Here is a 7312-nt window from a genome sequence, read left to right on the forward strand (position 1 = left end):
GTTTTGTTTAAAGAAAATAATTATTTAGTTTTTATATATTTATATTGTAACTTTATTACTAATGTTAATGAAAGTGTTACTTTTTAAAACAATGTTCTAATTTACTTCCTGCTGAACTATATGTGACCTGTAGGCGTAACTTTCTTCATCCATTCAGCAACCGCTAAAATTTAGGTCAGATACGCCCGTGGTCTAACTATGGGATACACCAAGGGTAAAATCAAAGGGACCGACACCAAAGCGTGGTACAAGTATATATATATACTACTCAAAAGAATTTAAGGGTCAAAAATGTATAACCAAATATGTTTCAGAGTGTATTAGATTGATCATGTAAACTACACCAATTTTGTTTTTTATTGTTCCATATTTACAAAAAAACACAAATAAACGTCACTGTATACAAGAAAGTCACATGACATGCTGTCAAAGTTGAAGGTTGTCAAACATGGATTTTACACATTAGAACATTCGTTTAATAGTGTGTGAATCCACCCCTGGCGCGAATACACTCGACACATCGTTGCCTCATGCTGTTGATCAGACGTCTGAAGAACTCTTGGGGAATGGCCTGCCACTCTGCCATAAGAAGTTGACCCAGATCATGAAGGTTGGCAGGAGGGGCATGGTTATTCCGAACTCTCCTGCCTAATTCGTCCCAGGCGTTCTCTATTGGGGCCAAGTCAGGCGAATATGCTGGCCAATCCATCCTGGCGATATACCTTGTTGTCTGAGAAAGTCCGTTACCACCCTGGCGCGGTGGGGTCTGGCATTGTCATCCTGCAGAACTGCCCCGCCGCCAATCTGCTGAAGGCCTGGGAGAACCAACGGCCGGATAATCTCATTCAGATAGCGGATTCCATTCAGATTGCCATCCACCACATAGAGGGGGGTCCTGTGGTGGATAGAGATGCCGCCCCACACCATGACGCTGCCACCACCGAACCGGTGACGTTGTCTAACGTTAACGTCAGCGAAGCGCTCCCCAGGACGTCTGTAGACACGAACCCGACCGTCGTTGAACTGGAGACTAAACCTGGACTCATCAGTGAACATCACTCGACCCCACTGAACACGTTGCCACCGCAGATGAAGCGTGCACCAGTGACGTCTGGCCGTTCTGTGACGTGGTAGGAGTGGTGGTCGAACAGCCTGGCGACGGCAGCGTAGATTATTGGCTCTCAGACGATTGCGTATGGTTTGATCAGACACTCGAGTTCCAGTCGCAGTCCGCAGATTGTCACTAATCGGCGTGCAGTGGTTGTGCGTTGACGTAGAGCCATATTGGTGATGTAGCGGTCCTCTCTATTTGTAGTGCTTCGGAGTCTTCCCGAACGTGGACGATTTCGAACAGAATTCGTTGCTTGGTACCGTTGCCACAGTCGGCCAACGACACTCTGACTGAAACCAAGTCTCAGAGCAACATTTCTTTGCTATTGCCATCCTGAAGCCAAGCAATAGCCCTTCCTCGATCTTCGATAGTCAGTTGAAGTCGTACCATTGTCGAATTTGGAGTGTGCACCGTACACGAACGCAAGCTCCAATTATACGGAAATTCAGCATTGGGAACATGGAATACACATGCAAAGCGTGCAAATGAAGCGCTTTGTGAAAAAGCAAGTTATGGCACTTAGCAGACCTTTCGCTTTCGCCCTAATTTACGTGCAAATGTAAGCATGTTTTCGCCATTAGAACTAGTCGACAGTGTCAATGACAGTGGATTTTAATTCATTTATGGGTTGCTTAGACCCACTTTCGTCAAAATGGAACAATACCATGCGTGACATTATGGTCTAGCTAATATAATTGACATTCAGAAAATAATGTCGAAAATATCGTCTGACCCTTAAATTCTTTTGAGTAGTATATATATGGTGTATAATGCCCTGTGTGTTATTTCACAATTTTTTGGGTCACAAGAAAACCATACACATTCCTATTATATCATTTTCTATAGGTACTAAATAAGACATAACTAACACTATACAATACTTCTGTTATGTTCTAAATAAGTCGTGACAAACAGACCAAAATGTAAGTCCGTCACTTCATCTAAAATGATGCAAAAATAAAACAATGTGCCAGAGTTTCACCAAAGAGATGGAAAGGTATGCACACATTCAAAATATGGAATAGCATCAGCAAAACTTGTAGTCATTGATGCATGATAATTAGTAGATATAGCCTCCAAATGTCTGCCATAAACCTTTTTGGATGCCCTCACATGTTCCAGGATATCTCTACCAGAATCAGACCTTGCTTTTTAAGGTGCGTGGGTGCGATCACGCTCGTACAGTGCACGTAATTTCAATCTGGCGAGTGTGAAAAATAACTTGGTATATTGATTGCCACTATTTACCTTATGTAGCTGATAGAAAGATCCGTTTAATAATACCAGAAAGAAAAAAAATGTTACGAGAACGGTAGCGTCCATGCAAGATTTTAATATATGACTGGTACTTATCTTTGCTATACAAATCGGAAAACACTGGTTTAATAGACATCTTCGAAGACGTACCAATCCGATCAAAATCCTTTGCCTATTTAATTTATTATTAATTCGAAACAGTCCACTTTTGTAAGGTAACAGATAAGATACAACATCTAATAAGGATAACTCATTTATACTGTTTATATAGTTATGACAAAAAGAGAAATGGGATTGAATTAAATAGTGGATTCTGTAGCCTACACAAATGAACTCGTTACAGAAATCAGCGAAGTCGGTAAAATTGTCTCGATTAGTTCATAACTGTTAGCCTACAAAGCTTACGTAAGGTCCCGAAAATGGCAATTGTCTAATTTTATACTTTCTTTAAAAAATTTTTTTTTAAAATTAGACTGAATAATAAAAAGAAGGAAAAGAAATGGTAATGAGTATGTAGGAATAAGCCTAGGTTTTTTATTTTACGTCAATTATTTTTCTTTATCTTTAAAAAACAACAAATAAAACTTTATTTAAATATTTGTATTTCAGCTAGAGGTTAATGAATGTTCATATTGTATTTAGATATGTATATAATATTATGTACACACTATAGTAACAGTAATCAATGATCATTTCTGACTATTTAATTTTTGTTTCGTTTGTTAGAAAGTCACAGACCATGTTGATGGAACATGATTTGATGCGCAGTAGTCTGTGGCATATTGACCAATCAGAGCTATCGGGGTCAGATTATTTTTACTCTTGGAATTCTGCACGCACACGCTGGTCTACTTGACAAGTCATTACGCATTGATGATGGGATCTAAAATTATGTTTTTTTTAAATTATCTTTATTATAATAAAAACTTGATTTTCACTTGCCTTAGCATTTTGACGAGTGCAATTTTTAACTCGCCTAAGCGTTTTGAGGTGTGCGATTTTTAACTCGCCTTTGTTTTTCAAAAGGCAAGGACTGCAGAACGATATGGCGTTGTTTCATATCTGTATACAATGAGCATGTTCTAAGGTATTTTAGAAGTTGTGATATGTAGGCATCAAAAGCTGGAGCAGAAGGTATATTGCTTGACACAAAGGGATAATTGGCTATTGGAAAGTTGATGTCATTCCTTTTTTTATACAGCTTAGTCTGGAGACCTGTGTCTCTTTGAATCTCTGTGCATAGATCGAGGTGGAAGATTAGAATGAACATGTATCTGCGTTCACCGTTCTTTGTAAAAAAATTGTTACACTGATTAACGAATGGAATTTTTCCTTCAGTTTGTCATGGGAGATTGTTGTGTATAGTGTTAAAAAATCAAATGATTTAATATTAGTGAACTTGATCTGGATTGAGAGTGAATGATTTCAAATAAATCTTTGGAACTTGAGAATCCACATGTGATTAATACTACTTGTCTCGAAGACGTTTTGGCAATACCTAAAGAGGTCATCCTTGATAGCGGTCAGGATAATGGTCAGTTTTTGAGACAAGTATTTGGTGGTGTATTCGCTGGACACTGCGATGTATCTCTACGTGTATGAATTCGTATGACATATTGGAATCTAATATATAAGAGGAATGGACATGTCTTCGGATTTTAAGCTCAAGCCAAATGTCCGAAGGACAGATTCGTGTGTTTAGCATATTTCTTCTTCAGATAACATAGTGGTCTCATATGTAGCACTACTCGAATTATCAACACCAAGTTTGTTTAATATAATAGTGCTTAAATATGATGGTTATGTCAGTGGACCCTATCACCAACTGTTCATGTGGTGTGTCCAGTATTCCTATCACAGATGGCCATCACAAAAAGGGCTTCCTGACCTAATTTGTCTTCTTTTGTTTAGCAGTATTACATGTTCCTGTCTGTGTGTCGATTGTATGTGTTTGTCTGTGTGAATCTTTGTATTAATGCCTGGCTTTTTCCGTCTTAGTGTGGTATGACATGTATTCCCATAAGATTTGAATGCTGAATTTTATTTTTTTACTTCTGAGGGGGGACCTTTTCATCCAGGGACCCCCCCGCCAATTACTGAATTTCTATCTCCACTGTCTGTCGTTTTAGGGGTTCTAGCTGATGCTGAGTCTATTTATCATAATTTCGAAGCTACCGGAAGTGCCCATCACTGACTTCCGGTTTAGGACGTCAGCGAAATCAAGGTCATTATCACGGTAGCGATAAACCTATACATCTAGTACCTCTTTTTCAGGGTTTTCAGGCACGAGAAACCGATTGGTGCATTCCTTTTTACGATCAAAGTATCCTGTTAATAGATAGCCATGATAAGGGTATGTAAGCTTAAGCATGGTGCTTATTTGTACTGTTAAGTTGCGTAAAAGTGTATGCACGCTTAATTTCAATATAAGTAAAAACTAATATTCAAAATTGCACACAAATTTATCAACATCACAGACAAAATTGGCAACATAATAATACCTCATGGAGTCTACAATTAATAAAGCATAATGAAAATGAATTCAGATAGCACAAGTGTATCACAGTCATCGTTACAGTGCATGATAATACACCAGGGACAGAAAATGTAAATAATAAAAATAATATAATAATTACAGGGACAGAAAATGTAAATAATAAAAATAATATAACAATTACATAACTAGATAATAATATAACTAAATGTATTGTGTAAGTCACTGGATGGAGCTACAGATTGCTGGATGGATTACTCATCTATGTCCTCGTGGATATCGTCCTTGAACACATTCGCACATTCACCAATATAGCACTTGCAGAGGGGGTTGCACGGAAGACTATTCTTGTGACAACTGCACCTTCCCTGGCATCCTGATTTACAGGCACATTTAGTCAACTCGACCACAGCACGAGGGGCAGGCAGGTTGAGACACCCGACAGGAACATGAACTCCTTCCTTGACGTGTCAGCCATTTTGTTCAATTGGAAGAAGGGTCGGAGATTTAGTGGTGTAGGATTTATCAAGGCTGCACGCATAGGGGGCAGCATCTCTCCCTCCAAGTTCTTGGAACGAAACAGCTCCCATCTCAGCTCTGGTATCGTTTTGGGACCTGTCGGGCACACAAACCGCTTCAAAGCCTTGACCTGCAGTGGCAGTGACCATTGACTAGCTCTGTCTGGATATGATGGTCCCCAAGCTCCCGGAAACAGTTGATGGCAGGGTCATCTTCATCTAACTTCATGTAGGCGCCAACCCAGGTCTTCTTGGTAATGCCCACAAATGTTCCACCCCAGTCACCTCCAGAGAAATTGTGAAGTCCAATAAGGCCTTGACATTTGTGACGTCCAGTTACTCGTACCTGCTCCACCACATCGATTTCACGGTATTTTGTTCCTCTGCCTGTAAAAAACTTCAGACGAGTGTGAGATCCTAGGCGACCAATCACTTGACCCTCATTGTAGTTGACCATCATCCATTCGATGCGCTTGATAAATGCCTCTTGAAGGTCAGATAGCTTCTGCATGGTCGATGTTTTCTTCATGCTCTGAAGAACTGCCATTGCATCGACAATCAGTACTCTGTACGGAATAGGTGCTTGATCAAGTGCAGGTGCAGCTTGTACAGGTTGAGCTTTCACTGCTTCAATGGCATGCATCAGGCTGGCCTTGTCTCTAGGGATGTACAGAGACCCATCAATGACACACAGGGAGTGTGGCAGTGCTTTCCGAGTGCGTTCATTTGTGCGAGGTGGACTGGCATCAGGCGAGCATAGTTGAGGAGGTCGTGGGCGAAGAAATACTTGATCAGGTTCTCTAATGCACCCTAGTACCCTTCCCAGTCACCCGAGTGGCAGGCAATGATAAGATTCAAAAGACTTTCCACCTGTTCGACGTACTACAATAGAAACTGGGTGAACTCGCCAATTTCTTCTCCTTCGAGTGGCTTGAGATCTCTCGAGTAGCTGGCCTGGATCTTGTTGTAAATCTTGACCATGTCTGGACTCCACTCGTGCAAAGCTTTCTTGAGTGTATTAGACTGGACACGGAGAGGTCCTGGTGGAAGAGTTGAGAAAATGGCGTCAAACCTCAAAATCAGGATGGCCAGGCTTGTCATGATGTGGTACTCGACTCCTCGCTTATATGCCTTGCCACCATAAATCCCACGAAGAGATGCTGATGTGTATGTGTCACTTTCAATGGCACACATGTCGATCCCACTTCCGTCAAGTGTTTTGCCAAGAGCGTGCAGTGCAGCAAACGCGATGTGTAGAGTGCCTGCTCGGATGATCCAGTTAGTGTTGCCAGTTGATAAATACCATATTAATAGAGAGGTATTACATGCATAGATTTATCGCTACCGTGATAATGACCTTAATTTTGCTGGTGTCCTTAACTGGAAGTCGGTGATGGGAATTTCTGGTAGCTTCGAAATTATGATAAATAGACACAGCATCAGCTAGAACCCCTAAAACGACCCTAAAATCACAAAAATCGGTTCATTATTGGTGGAGATAGAAATTAAGTAAGTCGTTGGGGGGTCCCAGGATAGAAAGGGCCCCCCAGAAGGGGGTCGGGGGTCTGAAAATTTGAACCCCATCATTTTCCAATAGTTTGACCCCAAATGAACCTAAACAAGCAAAATAAATCAATTTCAGCAATAAAATCCTACGGGAACAGTATACATGACATGTCATACCACACTATCTGTCAAATACACAAAATACACATTTTACATACATGGAAATGAAACAAGATCAATCCAAACAACTCAACATCTTGAATCTAAACTAAATATTTAAAAACAGGCAATTTGCAGGATTCAAACTTACTGTACCGATTCGCATGACAATTGAGTGCCCGCAATGTTAACCACTCGGCCACCGATTAACAGTTTGGTATCAATACAGTTTGGTATTAATATACTTGCCAATATCAAAATGCAGCA

This window comes from Gigantopelta aegis, chromosome 13, assembly GCF_016097555.1.
Source record: "Gigantopelta aegis isolate Gae_Host chromosome 13, Gae_host_genome, whole genome shotgun sequence".
In the NCBI taxonomy this organism is placed as follows: domain Eukaryota; kingdom Metazoa; phylum Mollusca; class Gastropoda; order Neomphalida; family Peltospiridae; genus Gigantopelta; species Gigantopelta aegis.